Below are 19,733 nucleotides of genomic sequence, written 5' to 3'. Positions count from 1 at the left end.
TAAAGGCAAAATGCAACACTTAACAGAGGCAGTATTGTTCACACCAGACAGAGCAAGCAGAGTTCCCCTGTACTTAAAGACAAGCACAGTCTAAACAATAGTAGAATTTGCCTGTCCCAAATTGAGCGCACATAACCCACAGGAGCCCCAAAATGGTAAGCACAGGGTCGAGGGGGACTGATTGTTTCACTGCCGTACTGTCCTCTGAGGTTCTGTGTCTTGGGGAGAGCCAGCAGCTGCAGGGGACCCCTATACTGAACACTGTCCCCACATTTTCCACAGGATTTCATCCTGGAAGATATCTCGCTGCTGAGGGTGATCTGGGAAGCAAGGGAGAGTCTTCTACTACAATGCGGCTTCCGCCCTGGCCCATATGCAGCTTGCCTGTGTGCAGCAATGGTCCCCCTGCCCCTCACGGCACAGTGGCGCGGACATGTTAGCCTGACTGGGACAAGGAGCACAGTAGCTCTGCCAAGGAACCTGTACAAGTGCATTGCATAGCTTCTGCATGAGACCTTTGAAGAGATCACTGAGGCCAATTACCACGATGTGAGAGAGCACATCACCGCCCTAATCCGCATCTAAGCATGCATGCGGCCCTAACCCTCCTCGCCCTAAGAGCCTGCACCGAACAACTTCCTTCCCAAAATAAAAGCCGCTTACCGGGCACGTCCTCTGGTGTTTGTCCTTCCCCCAAGCGCTGGCCTCTGCGACTGGCTACCTTCCTCCTGGCTTGAGAACAGCTCCTTGCTGCATGCATCTAGGGATGCCGGGGTGTCTTCCTCCTCCTCAGCACCGTCACTCCTGCTTTCCTCCTTCTCCTGCCTTGTTGAACTGGGCTCTGAAGTGTCCATGGTGGTCCTTGGAGTGGAGGTGGGGTCGACCCCAAGTATTGCATACAGCTCTTTGTAGAAACGGCAGGTTGTGCGCGGGGGCAAAACTGGAGCGGTGGTTTGCCTTGTGGGCTTTGCGGTAGGCATTCCACAGTTCCTTCACTTTAATCCTGCACTGCAGTGTGACCTGGTCATGGCCCCTTTCCATCATGTCCTTTGATATCTGCCCAAAGGTATTGTAATTCCTACAGCAGGAGCGCAGCTGGGACTGGACAGTTTCCTCCCCCAAACACTGATGAGGTCCAGCACCTTGCCATTGCTCCATACTGGGGATCGCCTGACACGTGGAGGCATGATCACCTGGAAAGATGTGCTGAGAGCACTCCATGCCTTGCTGAGCAAACAGGAAGGGGATTTTCAAAATTCCCAGAGAATTTAAAGGGCGGGTCTGACGGTTGGTCACCTGAGAGCAGAGCAGTAGAGTTCAAAGTGATGACCAAATTGGCTAGAACAGGCATCGTGAGACACTTCTGGAGGCCGATCAGAGCGCATTAACAGACCAGGGCGTCCACACTGGTGCTGCGGCACTCCAGCCGGGGCGCACCAAGCATTATGCCTCTTGTAGAGGTGGATTACCAGGAGCTCTCCAGCTGCAGAGTCAGGGTGCTCTACGTGTCTTGCCAAAGTGGACGCATGGTGAGTTAGGGTGCCTGGGGCTGCTTTAATGTGTTCTAACTTGCAAGTGGAGCCATGCCCTAGTGTAGACACTTACAGAGTTAGGTTGATGTAAGATGTCTTAGATTGAACTAACTCTGTAGTTTAGACCAAGGCTTTCATTATCAATAACAATCCATTTCATAGCATGCGTACACTCCCTGCTCCCCAAGCACCTAATAGAAAACCTGCTGTTCTGTTCCCTTTCTGTATCTGTAGTGGTACAAAAGTCTAAAGGACAATATTAAGAGGGGGCAAGTATGAATTTTAAAAAAATATTCTCAGTGCAATTCAGTGTGTATCTTGCAACCCAACTGAGAAGGGCGATTCATAGAAAGTAAAGGAGGACTTGTGGCACCTTAGAGACTAACCAATTTATTTGAGCATGACTGGTTAGTCTCTAAGGTGCCACAAGTGCTCCTTTTCTTTTTGCGAAGACAGACTAACACGGCTGTTACTCTGAAACCTGTCATAGAAAGTAGTGCACGTCTGCTATTTGTTTCATTAGTTATTTATTACCGGTACTAATTTCCGTACTTTTCAAATGATACAGCTTCTTTCATGCAAGGCTTGGAAGGTACATTTGTAACAAAAGCTTCATCAGTCCTCCAGGGTCGGCCCCGCTCCCCCCGCGCCTCGTGTAATCATTACACGTCGGCTGCCATTGTGACACCAAAGGACAAAGACTGCAGGGGCCAGGGCAGCGGAGAATCAACCCCCCGGCCAACCCGAACAGTCCGGGGGTGCGGGGAATGATGAGAGCGTGGCTGGAGGGGTTTATGCTCCAGCTGAAAGGGGAAGTTGAGGGGGATCTGTTTCATTCACGGCTCCTCAGCACACTCTGAGCTCTTGTTATCCGCTTCTGGTCTCCACCGTCTTCTCCTACGACCCTGGACTTTCGGACCCACACAAAGCCTCGCCTTGTTGCTGGCCCAGGGGCACTGGCAGCCCTCCGCACCGTTGTTTCCGCTATGCCGGAGGAGCGGAGCCGCACCACGCTGCTTGCCTTGTCCGCCCAGCCCGTAGGCACTGGCTGGGCAGTGCGGCGGGGAGAGCCCAGGGGCAGCGGCTGGGGGAGGAGGAGACGGAGCCCCACCGCACAGCACTGAGGAGGTAGGTCAGGGTTCAGGCTGCAGCTGGGCGGTGGAAACCCGCCCGGCGGGGCGGGAGGCGTTCCGCTCCCGGGAGTGCGGGGCTCGGTGCCCGCTGGGGGGGCCCACTCCGGGGGGCGGCCGGGCGGGCTCCCGAGACGCGCCGTCTGCCGCGGCTCAGACAAAGGCGGCAGAGCCCCGCGGCCCGTCTCTGCGCGCCTGCATCGGCCCGGGGAGGGGGCGAGGAACACGGCCGGGGCTCCGAGGGTGGCTGGGCGCTGGCTCCCCGGGGTCGTTTGGACTCTCCCTGGTTTCTGCCCCCGCCCCCGGAGCGGGGAGGGAAACACGTGGGGGCTCCGCTGCCGCCACCCCCCCGGTGGGGACCGTTGTGCCCCTCCCCACGGTGGGGGAGCCGGGATTGCGAGGGCTGCAGGGAGGGGAGCGGCGGGGGAACGGGGGAGCCCGGCCACCCCGGCTCGTGGGGAGGGGGCAGCGGTGCGGCACCTCCCCCCGCAGCAGGTAGGCTCAGCGCCGGGCCGCTGTACAGCACCCTGGCCTCCAAGTTTTGCATAACATCCTCCCCCTTCCTGCCCCCCCAGCCCGGGCGGGCTGTCGGCTTGGGGATGAGCTTGGCTTCTCTCCTCGCTGGCAAGCAACCGGCGAGGACAGTGGCTTGTGAATAGCTGCCAAGTGTCCGGGCGGTAACAAAGGGATCCGCAGACCAGCGGCTGAGCTGCCCGGGCCGTGCTTAGCGCAGCAGCTGCAACCCCAAGTGAGTAGCACCAGCAACGTCTGGGTCTGCTGCAAGGCACCGGGCAGGCGTGTGATTGGCACACCCGAGGGAACCCGACCTGGGCTCCGGGGTAGCGGGGCTGGGGAGAGAGTGGGAGACTTCTCTGGGCACAATGGCATGAGTCTGATTCTGGGCTGTTTGCTCTCTGCAGAGGGGGAAGGAGGGCACTGATCTTGCTAGGGATTTTTTTAAAGCAAAATTTGAATTGCACCGCAAGTTCAACTCTGGACACTGCATTGCTTCCTCTCTCCCGCCCCCTTAAAGCTCATGCAGTTCCCTGGAGAGAAATCCCAGCTGTTATCAAGTACTTTTCAAATAAAATATTGCTATAAATAAATCCATTCTATCAGGAATTGGGCTGCAACATAGTCTAAAAAAGAAATGATTAATCAACTGTTGCTTCTCCAAAAGACCAGCAGTTATTTTCGGTGTAGATTTTAGTGGCAGAAGTCTGTGCTTTTCTAAAACAATATAATTAGTTTATTTTTTAAAGATGAAGAAATAAAAGAAAACAAAAGAAACAGAAATACCCTTTGTTGTATAGTTGCAAGTTTCCACTTGGAAAGTAATAAAGGGCTAACTGTAGATAATGTTCAAGAGTTGAGATAAACATTTCAACTTGCACATCCAAAGAAAGCAGTTTATGAATTTTTGCTGTGAAAGCCTGATCTTTCTGGATATGTATGTTGTTTGATTTTGAATTTTTAAACTTTGCTCAAAACACTTCTTAGATAAAGGAGTTGGGCATTAATCTATCCAGGTCCTTCCTTATATGCTAACTGCTGTTCCTGTGACAAAAACTCCCTTGATTTTTGATGTGCTGAATAAGTTGGCAAATGTTGATCATCAGTTCAATATGTAGAAGGAGCAACCCACTGAGATAATGTAACAATCAATACTGCATTTCTATAAGGTCCATGTAGTTTTCCCCTTTTGAATACAAATGTACTATATATTGCCTCCATGGGTCCTGCATTTCCTGGCAGATTTCTCTCTCTCTAGAGAGAAGGGTCACACTCTAAGCCATTTTCATCATAAGCCAGCAAGGGAGGTGAGGAGAAGATATCCTTCCTTGCACAGTCTCTGTTGTCTCCCAGTCTCAGTGATTAATCAGGGGGCAAAAGAAGGGAGAAGCCCAGGCCCACCCTCTACTCCAAGCTCCAGCCCAGGGTCCCTAATAGTATCAGCTATGGTAGCTGACCTTTTAGAAACATGACATGACATGTACAATTCACTGGGCTACTTCTCCCACAGCAGCGCTCACTTTCTCAAGCTCCACTTCACCCTTACCTCAGGGCTTCCTTCCTTGTGCCTGATATGGTGTGTACTACTCAGCCTCTCCAACAGCACAACTTCCTCCCACAGCTCCTGACATGCACACCCACCTGACTAACTGGGAGGCTTTTAACTAGTTTCAGCCAGTCCCTGATTGGCTTCAGGTGTCCCAATCAACTTAGCTTTCTCCCTGCCTTCTGGAAAGTTCTTAATTGGCCCCAGGTGTTTTAATTGACCTGGAGCAGCTGCCATTTCACTTATCTTGGTACCAGGGATTTGTTTAGCCTGGAGCTAACATATCTATTGCTCTCTACTGTTCTATAGCCATCTGGTCTTGCCCCATCACTATATATATATATATATATATATATATATATATATATATATATATATATATGAGAAGAACACTTTAATGGTGTATTTGTGGCACCTTATAGACTAACCAATTTATTTGAGCATAAACTTTCGAGAGCTACAGCTCACTTCATCAGATGCATACTGTAGAAAGTATAGAAGATCTTTTTATACACACAAAGCATGAAAAAATGGGTGTTTACCACTACAAAAGGTTTTCTCTCCCCCCACCCCACTCTCCTGTTGGTAATAGCTTATCTAAAGTGATCAATCTCCGTACAATGTGTATGATAATCAATGTGGGCCATTTCCAGCACAAATCCAGGGTTTAACAAGAATGTCTGGGCGGGGTGGGGGGTTAGGAAAAAACAAGGGGAAATAGGTTACCTTGCATAATGACTTAGCCACTCCCAGTCTCTATTCAAGCCTAAATTAATTGTATCCAATTTGCAAATGAATTCCAATTCAACAGTTTCTCGCTGGAGTCTGGTTTTGAAGTTTTTTTGTTGTAATATCGCAACTTTCATGTCTGTAATCGCGTGACCAGAGAGATTGAAGTGTTCTCCGACTGGTTTATGAATGTTATAATTCTTGACATCTGATTTGTGTCCATTTATTCTTTTACGTAGAGACTGTCCAGTTTGACCAATGTACATGGCAGAGGGGCATTGCTGGCACATGATGGCATATATCACATTGGTAGATGTGCAGGTGAACGAGCCTCTGATAGTGTGGCTGATGTTATTAGGCCCTGTGATGGTGTCCCCTGAATAGATATGTGGGCACAGTTGGCAACGGGCTTTGTTGCAAGGATAGGTTCCTGGGTTAGTGGTTCTGTTGTGTGGTATGTGGTTGCTGGTGAGTATTTGCTTCAGGTTCGGGGGCTGTCTGTAGGCAAGGACTGGCCTGTCTCCCAAGATTTGTGAGAGTGATGGGTCATCCTTCAGGATAGGTTGTAGATCCTTAATAATGCGTTGGAGGGGTTTTAGTTGGGGGCTGAAGGTGACGGCTAGTGGCGTTCTGTTATTTTCTTTGTTAGGCCTGTCCTGTAGTAGGTGACTTCTGGGAACTCTTCTGGCTCTATCAATCTGTTTCTTCACTTTCGCAGGTGGGTATTGTAGTTGTAAGAATGCTTGATAGAGATCTTGTAGGTGTTTGTCTCTGTCTGAGGGGTTGGAGCAAATGCGGTTGTATCGCAGAGCTTGGCTGTAAACAATGGATCGTGTGGTGTGGTCAGGGTGAAAGCTGGAGGCATGTAGGTAGGAATAGCGGTCAGTAGATTTCCGGTATAGGGTGGTGTTTATGTGACCATCGTTTATTAGCACTGTAGTGTCCAGGAAGTGGATCTCTTGTGTGGACTGGACCAGGCTGAGGTTGATGGTGGGATGGAAATTGTTGAAATCATGGTGGAATTCCTCAAGGGTTTCTTTTCCATGGGTCCAGATGATGAAGATGTCATCAATATAGCGCAAGTAGAGTAAAGGGGCGTTAGGGGATGAGAGCTGAGGAAGCGTTGTTCTAAGTCAGCCATAAAAATGTTGGCATACTGTGGGGCCATGCGGGTACCCATAGCAGTGCCGCTGATCTGAAGGTATACATTGTCCCCAAATGTAAAATAGTTATGGGTGAGGACAAAGTCACAAAGTTCAGCCACCAGGTTAGCCGTGACAGTATCGGGGATAGTGTTCTTGACGGCTTGTAGTCCATCTTTGTGTGGAATGTTGGTGTAGAGGGCTTCTACATCCATAGTGGCCAGGATGATGTTATCAGGAAGATCACCGATGGATTGTAGTTTCCTCAGGAAGTCAGTGGTGTCTCGAAGGTAGCTGGAGTGCTGGTAATTCTAATTTTCATATTGCACGCATTGCTAACAGGTCTCAGCTACAAAGCTTGTACATAAAGATTTGGATTTTGTTTGCAGATTTCACGTTAGTAGAATACTGTTTACAAATACTTCACTGCATAAGTATATTCCAGATATTTTGTTTTCAAACTGACAGATTGAACATTTGATGTTGCCAGACAGCGGGTGGACTGAATTTGTAAATTTGTTGAACTTTAAGGTGACAGTCCAGGTTTAAATATGCTACTGCTTGTATATTTTTGAAAGTATTCACCTGTAGGGCAAAATTCTCCTATCGTTAGTTAAGCAAAAGTCCCATGGGCTTTCTGCTCAAGTGAGGAGTGTGGCGGTTCAGTGATGAGACAGAACACAGCTTTATGCAAGCAAACAGGCTGGTCAGCGGAGATGGGCTGTTCTGCCCCCCCGCCTTCCACCTTCTCCTTTTATTATATTTCTCCCCCTAAGCATTACACACTGCTACACAAAGGAATGTATGACGTTGATTCATATGCTTAGTTACCATCCTCTATCTACTACAATCCTGGTTCTCAGGCCTTGAGCCCAGGCTAAAAAAGCCTCCCACAGTTGCTGTCCAAACAATCAAGTTCTCATGGTTCATATCTAGCCCTCGTGCTTGGATAGAGCAATGTGTGCATTGCTTCTAGGAAACAGTCAGGGTGTGCCCCGCCTGCTTCCAGGTGGAATAGCTAAACATTAACCCTTCAGAGGAGCACAGACTTTGGCCCTGGTTTAAATTGCTGCTTTATCATTAATGCAAAGAACGGTTGGGTTTAACTATACTCTATAATGTGAGGGTGACGATGTTAAACCAATAAAATAAAAAGGAGCAGGATGTTATTAAAGGGGAAAAGGCAAAATGCCACATTTATTGTGAATACAGAAAGAATCATAGTAAGCAGTTAGTTATATCTATAACATTCCATTCAATTTCATATTTATTCACACATTCATTCATATACAAACACACACACACACACACGTTCTGCAAGGTTGTTATCATAGTTACCAGCCTTAGAGTTGGTCATGCCAAGCCACTGGCCAGGTGGCCTGGACGTGAGGAGGGAGCAGGGCCTCGTCAGATGCACATCTGATGCTCCTGGAAGTTGGTTTGCAGAATCAGACCCCAAAGTTCTCACTTTCTAGGATCCATTTTTACAGGAGTTTCTTCCTATGCCAGTCTATGGGAATTGCTTCATCATGCTGTTGCTGAATCAATCAGCAGATGGTGCATTCCTGACAGCTCCGTGCTGCCAGATGTTATCTTGTTCTTTGGTTCTCCTATTCTTGAGGCTGTTGGGTGGATTCCAGTCTGCCCTCCGGGGGTCCTCTGGTTATATCCACTTGACGCCTTCTTCGGCCGATGGACACGGGATTCTTCGGCTGGCACCTCCCTGATCATTCAGTTATTATCCACACCAAGCATCCATCCACATCCATCCTCTATCTCTATTTTAATCACAATTGTTAACAAAACGAGATGAATACAACAAAAGGGCGGGGAGTCTCTGGGTGCTGTTTCTGTTGTTACAGAGTATTGCTTTGAGTCTCTCTGTGTGTGAGTAGTTGTTGTTACAAAGAATTGCTTTGAGAACAGACTCTGTCTTAGAATGTACTAACACAATTAGCAGTTTGCAAGTTTCACACATAGAGGGAGAGAAGCAGTACCAAAAACCAAGAGACCTCTTAATTAGTAATACCCTGGAATTTAAACTATGGAGAATCAAACTCATTTGTGATTTTAATACAGAACTACTTTAATAATATCCAACAACAATGGTGTTTTGATGGGAAAAAACACCAGAAGAACTAGTTTTTCTTAGTGGCTGTACGAGACAGATGGTAGTCGGAGCTTGAAGTGTTTTTTCTAAGTTTCAGAAAAGAATATCTTCAATGAATTTTATATATTAAATTTTCTCCATTCCCTCTCCACTTCGTAAAAGCATAAATAGGAAGGGGCAGAATGTCAGCTTGTAAATGGAGCTATGCTTATTTATTCCTGTGGATCTGCTACCTCTCTCTTTCCCTCCCCCTCTATCTTCTGTATATGCCCATTTGTAATGTTCCACCCTATCCCACATAACTGTTTGCTGTAAACTGATATAATCACTGCTAACATTAAAAACAAAGCATCTGATAGGGACAAGTGTCAGTAAAATCCCATGGCTGCTGAACATAATGAAAGAAAGAGTGTTTCTGAGTTCTGGGTGAAAAAGAGGATTTCGAAACGTCTTATTGTTAAATGTGAAAAGCCTTCCTTGCTCTTGAAATAAGATTTTCTAGCATAAGGTTCAAGCCCTCCATTTTATAAGTATCCTTGCATAAACTGCGTATATTCATAATTTAAGACACATTTAAGCAGCAACTTAAATCTTTGCTTGTTTAAATAATTCAGCACCGTCTCATCTTGTCCAAAAATAGCAGTGGAGTTTCACCGGCATTATTCAGGGGTGGAAGATGCAGATTACAGAAAATGAGTTTGGATAGCTGAAAAATAGATGTAACTTATAATGCACATATTCCTTTTCTGTCCTTCCACATGTGTTACACTCATGGCTAAAAGAGGGTTAAATAAGGGGAGTTACTCACTCTCTTATCTGTGTTGTAGTGTGCATATCACAAGTCAGTTTACAAAAAAACTGCACCCAACTTTCCCATTTTGCTGGACCTGCACTAAATATTTGGGAGTATTATGTTCTACACCTGCTATACTCTCTCGTTTCCCCTCAGACATTTCTCTTTTGCTTAGCACAGTAGAAGAGGAGGTTAGTCAATTAAAGGAATCCCTCAGAAATTGAGCAGGAAATCATATTGATTATTTTACACAATTATTATATAATTATTATTTTACAAAAAATATCTGTTTTTTCCCCCTAGCACTTTTTCCCATCCCCTTCCACATCTGTCAGATTATTGTCTAACTTTGTGCAGGGTAGACCCAGGGCTAAGTGAAAATTAGTACAGTGGAGCAAATGCAAAGAGGGACTGGCTATTTCCAGAGCTCAAGCTTAACTAGGAAGGGGGACATCTAAGTAGGGTGACGATATGTTTCCCAAGGGAAAATGGGACACCACACAGGGCCAGCTCGAGGCCCCCACCTGGTCCCCAAGTCCTCCATGCCTCCTGCCTGTGGGGCTGGCCTAAGGCCTCCTTGCTCCCCCAGGTCTCCCATGCACAGGGCTGGCCCAAGCTCCCTGACGTCTACCTGCACGGGGCTGGCCCGACCCCCTCTCTCTCCATTTGCCCACAGGGCTGACTCAGGCTGAGGTGCTCACCTGAGCCCTCGTCCAGTGCAGAGCTGGCATTGCTGCTCGCGCCGCCCCCCCCCACATTGCTCTGCACCCCGGTTGGGGTCGAACCCCATTTTTTTTTCTTTTTTGGAAAATGTGCATTTGTCTAGTTTGCTCTTTTTCAGCGGATCAGTTGGCAAGAACAAATGGGACAAGTGCCCAGTGTGATGGGTCCCCCCTGGAGTGCCACGTGGAACTGGGATACCACTGAGCCCCCCTGACCCACCAGCCTGGGCTCCTTTCACACTGTACTGCTGTGACCAGCCTGCACTACCACTTTACAGCCAGCTGCATTTACATACAGATGCTGTGATCAGCTCAGTATGGAGAGGCACAGCTAGGGCACCTCCCAGTTCCTAAGGCACGCACCTCCTTTCTGGAATGTAAATCCAAAATTATACCATCTTGCGCTGCAAGTTTAAGTTATATTAACTATAATAAACTATAATTAAGTGATTATAAGAGATAGTAAACGCATCAAAGCAGATTACCTAGTAAATAAAAAACACGCAAACTAAGCTTAATATACTACATAGATCGGTTATGAATATCAAATTCTTACTCTAAATCAGAGGTGGGCAAACTATGGCCTATGGGCCACATCCAGCCCGTGGGACTCTCCTGCCTGGCCCTTGAGCTTTTCTTAGCTGCTTGGTGGATCTTATATTCCTGAGGGCATTCTGTGCCAAAGAATTTAAAATTCTGTGCTCAATATTTTAAAATTCTGCATAATTCTACAGCTTTATTTGTCAGTAGATAAATGCAGAGGCTCCAGCATGGCAATGGGAAGCACAGGCCACGGGCTGCACGAAGGTGGGAGATCACCCCGCGGGGCCCCTTCCCCCTGCCCCCCACATCTGACCCTGACACAGTACAAGGGCTGGGCCTGCCCCAGAAACACCCTGGGGTCCTGCCCCTCTGAACCAGGAGCCCTAGATGTTAGGCAGGCAGGTTCAACCAGGCAGGATCCAAGTGTGAGGTGAGAGGATTCTGTGTGGGACAATCTGGGTGCAGGCAACTCAGTGGGGGGTCTGAGTTTGGGGGGATCTGGATGTGCAGAGGCTCATTGGGGGGTTCCAGGTGCAGGGGCAATGGGACTCTGCAAGGGCTTCCAGGAGAAGGTGGTTGGGGCTCAGCGGAGGGTCTGGCATGGGGGTCTCAGAAGGGGGGGGTCTGGGTGCTGGAGGAGTGGGGCTTGGTGGGGTGGGGGTCTTGGTGCAGCTAGTTGGGGGTCAGTGGCATGGGGGTCTGGATGTGGGGCTCGGTGGTGCAGGGACTCGTCAGGGTGGGGGTTTGAGTGATGGGAGCTCAGTGGGGGGTGGTCTTGGTGCAGGGTTGGGGGTCTGGAGGCAGGGGCTCTGGGTGCAGAGGGTTGAGATTCGGTGGGGTTTGGGTATGGAGGGCTAAAGGGGTTCTGGGCATATGGGGCAAGGCTTGGCAGGGGTGTCTGGGTATGGGAGGTTTGAATGCATGGGGGTTGGGTGGATGCGGGAGCAGCTCCCCATACAGTAACCCCTCCCCCCACAGCTGAGGAGCTATGAGGGCAGGAAGCAGGGGAGGATGCTGAGCTTCCTGCTGCTGTGGAAGGTTTCTGGGGGTGGGTCTGATGCAGCCCCAGCCACTCCTTGCACGGGAAGACAAAGTCCAGTTCTCTCCTGCCTCCAGCCTAGCCAGGACTAGCAGCTGATCTCAGCTCAGGGTAGGAGCCGCAGGCTGGGTGTCCCCAGCCCTGCAGTGATTTACCTCTCTGCTGGCTGCTTCAGGGTGCCTGAAATGATGTACCTGTGTAGCTAGGGAATGGTGCATGACAGTTCTTGCATCTTCCCTTTGCTTCCCTGTCAGAAAGTCATTTTTCTGCAGGGAAGCAAAGAAATCTGCAGGGGATATGAATTCTGTGCACGCACAGTGACACGTAATTCCCTCAGGAGTAATCTTATCCACCCGGGAAATGGCTTTCTTCTCCCCTCTCTCCGGTGGGTCATTAGCATTTTCACTGACACTCAAGTCTTTAAGACAGGATGAGAATCCTACTAAAAAGACAGAGTTCGTTTTCACAAGTACATCAGAAACAGCATTTTGCAAAAGTGGGACCTTATTGGGATACCATCTGCCACCCCTCTCTCTGTCCCCAAGAAGTCAGTTGTATGACTGCTCCCCTTAGGGGTCAGTTACACAGTTCCCTCTTAAAACCTAAGCCACAGGTGAAGTGCCTGGGAGCACAGATGCTGGAACAACTGTTCTGCCCTGGGCAAACCCTCCCATGTAATCAGTGAGGAGATATTCCCGTACTTCCCCAAATTCCTTCTCAACTCCCCGCTCTGGGCCTCCCTCTAAGACACATACTTCTGTGCTCTCTAGAGTGGGATCTATCGTTTGTTCAGCTGTGAAGGGCTCACAGCTAACAGCCAGAACAGTCCTTTCACTGGCAGCCACTATGGAACCCTCACGCACCTCAGTGGTCTCGAGGATTCCATCACCCTCTGGGGTTCCCTCTAAGACACATCTTCCTCTGCTCCCTAGAGTGAGGTCTATCCCTTGCTCAGCTGCAACCTGCTGGCAGCCCACCACCTGAACAGTTTTCTCACTGACTGGCAATACGCTCCCCTCTTCCCGTGAGGAAATGCTGCCTTTAGCTACCGGGCAGCAGGAACTGGTCTCAACTTCACCCACCGCTGGTAGCAGACTGTTTCCCATTGCTGCAGAGGAATTAAAGAGGCACTCTCCCATTCCCCCCCGCAGTTCCTGAGACTTCACCCTTTCCTTCTGGGGTTTCAGCATGGTATTCCTCCTTCCTGCTGGCAGACCCTTTTACAGCCCAAGCTACATTGAAAAAGTCATTCCCCAGTAATAATTGTGACGGGTTACTGGGTACAGCTGCCACAGTCAATTCAGCTTCCAAATCCTCAGTTTCCATGTGCACTTTAGCCAAAGGCACAAGGATTTTGTGACCTCCTACTAACAAAAGCTCTGCCATCTGCCCTGGCAGTAAGTTTTTTCCTAAACAAGGTTTCTCTTGACTACAGAAATTTCTGCACTGTATCCCTCCACCCAAGGAGTTCCTTGCCGTTAATTTTGACAGCCTTTATGTGCTTCCTGTCTGGCTATGCAGAGGCTACTTTTACAAACCCTGTATGTTGAATGGCAATTGCCTGAGGTGCCTCTGTGCTCCGGGTAGCAGCATTTCCATGGGCTGCTTGCTGCCTCTCCCCCCTTCCCCCCCAGCCCCAGCACAGGGCATTCTCCTGCCAACACAGCTTCTGCTGCTCGCGCAGGTGGGTTTATTATGCCCATGGGAGAGCTCTCTCCTACTGGTATATAGAGCCTCTTTACCAGATACGTTGAGCACTGTATGTGTAGATATGCCTTAAATGTTGTGGGGGCTTAATTTCTTTAACTGCTACTGGGTCCCAATGGATTGGGATTCATCTGTTCTAGTCCAGGAAGAAATAAACCCCCATGCTTACAGTGCTACAGCAGTTCTTAATACAGTAGCCTTTTCCAGGAACTATAGTATTTCCAAGGTCTTAAATAAAAGAGGTAAGGAATTCTTAAAGACATGGGGTCATTTTGTATCCTCCCAAGGAAATATTTGGGAGAAAGGCCCAGGAAATTCTAGGGAGGTGAACTTCCTTTTCCCTCAGAAGCGGGAGGGTTTAGGGGGCTGTGGAGTGGGTTTTCTCTCCTTACCCTGCAGACTTTGGGAATAAACAGGAAAGGGAAGCTCCAGTCTAGCCCTCTGCTATTCTCCTGGCTTCTCCTCCTCACTGGCAACACAGCTACTTGGCCCATCAAAAGCTGCTGCTTTGCCGGAAACACATGTGCTGAGCCAAAGTTAAATAACCTATTTCCTTTTACTTATGTAGGACTCCCAAAGTGTTGCTAGGAATATATCCTTGGTCTGTGGAGGCCAGCATGTTGCAGAGAATGGCAGTTTCCTGGCATCAGCCCCTCATAGCCCTGAAAACCTGGGGTGGACTAACTAAGAAGAGCTCCAACAGAGAGGCTCCTTGGCGGGTCCCAGAGGGAGGGACAGTGTCACAGAGATGGTGCTCCTCCATTTTGTGCCTCCCAAGCTAGATCTGTCCACTCTGACTCTTCTACCCTTATGGAAGTGAAGGAGATAACTAGAGCCATATTTTTGTATATCTTCACAGTACCTCCTTTTTAATAGACAAAATACCCCCAATCTTCCTGAGGAAATAATTCTGTTTCAGGCCGTGGACGCAAGGGATTGCGGCTTTTATTTACAGGCCTTTATGACGCATTGTCCAACTAGGTACCTCTCTGGCTAAATAGGAAAGTGAATTTAAAATTGTTCCTTTGACTAAGAAGAGCCATCCTCTCTTTGGACATGTACCAAATTCCCTGTAATGTCTGTTAGGATCTCTCAGACATCACCTAACATTTTCTTGAGTTGGCCTTATGTTCCTATAAGACAAAAAGTCCTGTGCAACCAAAGTTTCTGACAAGGCTGTGGCAACAAGGATGCTTTGTATAATAATGTATGAGGTTACCATTTCTTTGGAAACTTGTTTTAACTTGGTTAAGTCAAACCTTGGAACAGTGCATAGATTTAAACCTAGCCTTGTTTACTGAGACGTGGAGTTGTATCAGGACAAACGATAGAAATGCCTGAATTTTAGCAAAGCGCTTGTAGCTGTTACTGATTAAATCGCGTGATGTAATTTGGAAATGTGTGTGAGGAAAGTAGGGTTCCCAATGTGAGACAGAGATGGATTACATCTAATCATTGACAAAGTGCAGACTTATGAGATCTGGTATTACTTAATCTCCATCCACATATAAGTCTTCATCACCAAATGTGTATGACTTGGCTGGCATCATTTAGCTCCAATGCCAATCAATAGTAAAGGGCATGTGATTGTTTTTGAACTTGCCTTTTATGTACATTCAGATGTGCCAGTTTAAAAACTAGAATGTGAAAGGGATGCTGTCAAGATTGGTAGGTCCAAAATTTTCATCGACTTCAAGGCCAAAAGGGATCATTGATCTAATAGTCTGATCTCCTGCATAACACAGACTGTAGAATTCCCCAGTGATTCTTGTGTGTAGCCCATCAACTTGCAGGTGAACTAGAATGTCCTTTAGAAGGACATTGATTTAAAGACTCTAAGAAATAATCGAGAGTCCACTACTTCCTATGATAATCTGTTCCAATGGTTTATTGCCCTCACTGTTAAACATGCACATCGTATTTAGTTTGAAACTTGTTGACTTCAACTTCCAGTCTTTGGCTCTTGTAACATCTTTGTCTGCTAGATTAAAAAGCATCACATCTTCTCCCCCCATAGGTAATTATAGACTGTGCATCTCTTAACTTTCTCTTTAGCACCTTTGGCTCTCATTGTAAGATGTGATTTCCAGACCTCAAACCATTCTCATCACCCTTCTCTGAACCTAGTTCTCTCAATATTTCACTTTGGAAACTCTGTGATTCTGTGTCTCTTTAAACCAGTTATTTAAAGCTGTTTTTCTTAACATAAAACACTACACATTTCAGCACTCAATAACAAACCATCAGTTTAAACAGCACCATCTTCCAGTGCCATGCAGAGGACAGCAGCTGGATGGAGAGAAGCAGGCCAAAGGTCAAGAGGGGCAAGATAGAGGTGATACTGATAGGAAGCACATTGATGAACTCTCCTCTGTTGAGGGCACCTGCCCACTGGTTATAATGTTGCTGCAGGTTACTTTTGGATTTCTCAATGCTATTTAATATGCAAGTATCCATGGCTTTGAAAAATGCCCACTAACCGTGCGACTGGCTAGAAGACTGTTGCCCCATCCTATCAGTTATGGCCATGATGATCTTTTTGTCTGTGACTGCCAGGCTTATTTACTGCAATTCGGTATACCTGGGAATAAAACCACACCCCCTCTAATGACTCCCAATAGCACAAAATGCAGTAATCCATCTACTCAGCAACTTGGTTGCTGTGAATACAGCACCACAGTGCTCTACTCTTTTTGCTGACTCCCCATTGAAAACTGAGTGCCATTCAAGGTACTTTGCCTGATATTCGTTAGATTGAGCACCCCATTGGGTTAGGTCAGCTGAGACATACAGGAATACATGTGAGCACTGGAGGTAGTCAGAACTTCAGTGGGAACTGGACCTAGACTAAGGAATTCACTCCTGCAAGAAATAAAAATACCACTGACTTCAGGAACCTAATGCAATCCCAAGTTTTTCAGGTAGCTTTTCCTTGTTGGCCTGTCTGTGAATATCATGTGCACAAGCTTGCATGTTCATGCACACCCACCCATCTGTGTGTGTGTGTGTGTGTGTATCTATCTGTAAATAATATTGAAAAAAGTCCACTACTTATGCAAATTTTCCCCTACAGCTGGCAAAGCAAGAGTTTATTTTTGTATTTGTTTTTCTTAGCTACTTAGGCAGGGCTTTAGTATACCATGGCAAAGAAAGCCATATAAGTACATAGATGGCTATATAGACAGCTGTCTCCACCTGTTTATAGCAGCAATAAATGTGTGGACGCTCTCCTAAAGTTACTAACTCCACAAGGTGTTAACTTCAGAGCTGAGTTGGGACCATTTAAATGCTAACTGTATGGGGATCTAAATACCTTAATACCATCTCCTTATGCTTTTATTGTCCTTCTCCCTCAGGATAGGCTGTTAGCCTAATTCGAAGCAGAATGGACTTTGTCATACTGTCCCAGTGAAAGGAGATTAGGCGGTTTCTACCCCTTCATTCTTAGATTTTTTCCTTTTAATTTCTCACTCTCCTGTAGAAAATGCAATGGAGAATGGGCTGTTGGCTACTATGTACTGCACATATCACCTGGGAAAGTGGCTTCTGTGCAGGGGTGAAAGTAACATAGAAGACTTACCAGTACGGGGGCCCGGTGCCTCGGGTGGAAGGGACGGGGCGGGACTGGGCGGGTCAGCCTCCCCAGCCAGCCCATCCATGCTGTCTGGCTCATGCTGTCCGGGGCTCTGGCAGTGATTTAAAAGGACCTGGGCTCTAGCTGCTGCTGCGGTAGGGGTGTCGGTGGCCGGGAGCCCCGGGTCCTTTTAAATCACTGGCCCTCGGGGCAGCTGCCCCTTTTACCCCTCCAGTTGGTGGCCCTGCCGGTAGGGTCGCTGATGTATGTGTGTGTGGGAATAGGGACAACAATGTTAAAGCACTTAACATCTGCTGCGTACAGGCTGGTACTGGCGGCCTCTTCTTATCGGTACATCGTACCAGCCCATACCAGCCTACTTTCACCCCTGCTTCTGTGGATTCATGGCAATGTCTGCATCTTACCCTGGGGAGCTCAGCAGATACTTGAATAATGCACAGTCTGTTTTAGATCATGGGAGAGGAAGGCTGATTATCAAGTGGAATTCTCTGTCTGCTCTAGTTAGGCAGAATCCCCTGCTTTTTTTGTCTGAGCTCCTTGTGCTTACTTACAAGAACAGTGACTTTATTTTCAGGGGTCCTCACAGCAAATTTTTTGGTGGCTGCTCTGACAGTTTTTCCTGAAATACTTAATTAACTTTAGGGAAAAGAAATAAATATGTACATTTACATGTGCAAATCAAGGTAATTTATTTATGTGGTTGTTTTTTTTGCAGACTCAATAATAAAAATAATGTACAGTTGTCTCTATTCTTTACTGCATCTAAACACAATAGAAACACAAATAAGGTGCTTTGCACGTTCTTGTCTTTTTTGTGTTTCCTTTGCTTTTTTGGTAAAAGGTGGATATCTGTACAACAATTCTGAACTAAATTTAAAAATGCTTTTACATAATAAAGTCTAAATAATAAAGAAAAAAACATATCTGCAAATATGTCAAAAAATTTCTCTTTCACAGGCAAAAAAAATCAGTCCAATCCAGTAATAAAAATGGTAATACTGTAGTAACTACAAATATATTCCTGTTATATTGTACTTTACTAATACAGTGTGATAATGAAATTAAAGTTCTGGGTTTTAACACATCCATTGTGTGGATCAGACTACTTGCAAAGGTTCAGGAGCTCTTTGAATGGAAAGTCTGTAGGATCTTGGGTCTCCTGTGAAACTAGAAGAGAAACTTTCAGCTTAGCATCAGTGAGGCAGTTTTGGTATTTGTTCTTCAGAAAATGCAGTGCACACAGCACAGCAGTAGAAAAGAGGGACAAGAAAAGAAAAGCAACTTTAGCTCGGGGTTTGTAGATGTCCTCAAACGGGTACACATTACTACAGAACTCCTGTACTGTAATACCAGGCTGATTAAAATATGTTTTCATTCTTGCATTATTGCGCATTTACAGAATAAGGTATTTGAGACTGCTTAAATCTGAAGAGTCAAAGGAAGCTAATCTGTTTTGTAAGGCAGTTAGTTTGTTTGCAGCCAAAAAGCCTCAACCAGAATTTCTGAATGGGTCAGTCGCGAAGGGGTACTGACTGAAATAGTTTCCTTCACTTAAATGATTTTCAAGATCCTCCAGGAGGATACTCAGGTATTCAGTGACAGTGAAACTGATCTTTTGCTGCACCTTATTATCCTGACAGCTGAGAAACTGACTAAGCTTTTAAAAAACTGAAAAGTCTTTTTCCTCCTTAGGGGCTGGATGATGTCAATGATTGTCTTCCTGACTGTATTAATTACTTCAGTGCTGTCAGATATCGTTATCTGAGGTTTCTGAAACTCCAGGTTCAAGGAAGCAATCATGGGTAAAAACTCTTTCAAAAGGAGCAAACAGCCATGTGCTTCTGAATCTTGTAGCTTTTGGGACAGTTCTGGCAAAACTGTGTTCAGAACCTCAACGAGCTCTTCCTGGCGCTCAAATAGCCTCTGTTCACTGTCGTTAAAATGAAGCCAGCAGACTGGGTTGTAATTCAGCAGCACCGTATGTGTCTCACAGCCCGTTTCGCACAAAGTTGCTCATCTCCCTTCATTGACATTGCTGGTGTTGACAGCAGTGATGCACTTTTTCACTACGGATTCAATCTCATCCATGCTTTTCATTGAAGCTTCTTGATGGGCAAAACAGTGAAACAAAAAAAAAAAGCTGCTGAGTGCAGCTTTCTTGGAAGCAGTTCAGCACCCACCTTGTGCATTTATAAAGCTGCTGTCCTGTCCACTGTCAAGCCGCACAGATTGTCAAAGCTAACGTGGCACTCCTCCATTCTTGCCTGGACCCATTGAAAAATGTGTTTGCCAGTTGGCCTATCATTGTGGCTCACCTGACGTAAAATACCTTCAGAAGAACAATGGTGTTCTCAGTGGTGATCACAGTCCAAAAAGTGAACACATATGATTACCTTGGGATTCCTCAGGACATCAAGGCTCTGATCCAAGCACAGGATGTAGAAAGGGCTCACTGTGACTTTTTCAGCTGGTTTGTTTTGTAGAAAATTTGCCAGATCTCATGTGCTCCTCTGTAACATGTTGTTGCTCAGTGGTGTATTTTCTGGTTGTACGGCCAGAACAGTTTTCTTCATGAATGCTCCCTTGCTGAATGGTTTTCTTGCTTTCCCCAAAAGTAGTGCAACTTTAAAAG

The 19,733-nt window shown here is 46.8% G+C and overlaps 1 protein-coding gene across 9 annotated transcripts in view; it reads left to right on the top strand.

Annotated features, from left to right (window-relative positions):
- The first annotated feature begins 2,191 nt into the window (after positions 1–2,191).
- The window catches only part of ST6GAL1 (ST6 beta-galactoside alpha-2,6-sialyltransferase 1), a 110,278-nt gene continuing 92,736 nt past the window's right edge, over positions 2,192–19,733 (top strand). For 3 of the 9 annotated variants that reach the window (XM_073360039.1, XM_073360035.1, XM_073360036.1), the window contains exon 1: positions 2,192–2,660. The gene's annotated coding sequence lies outside the window, so the exon portion shown is untranslated. Of the gene's footprint in view, positions 2,661–2,758; positions 3,158–3,186; positions 3,411–19,733 lie in introns of those variants that run through there. The other 6 variants (XM_073360040.1, XM_073360034.1, XM_073360037.1 and 3 more) reach the window with 3 other exon arrangements.

The sequence above is a fragment of the Lepidochelys kempii genome, chromosome 9 (assembly GCF_965140265.1).
Source record: "Lepidochelys kempii isolate rLepKem1 chromosome 9, rLepKem1.hap2, whole genome shotgun sequence".
Lineage (NCBI taxonomy): Eukaryota > Metazoa > Chordata > Testudines > Cheloniidae > Lepidochelys > Lepidochelys kempii.
Note: the sequence above shows the minus strand (reverse complement) of the source record. Positions and strands in the feature narration are given on the sequence as shown.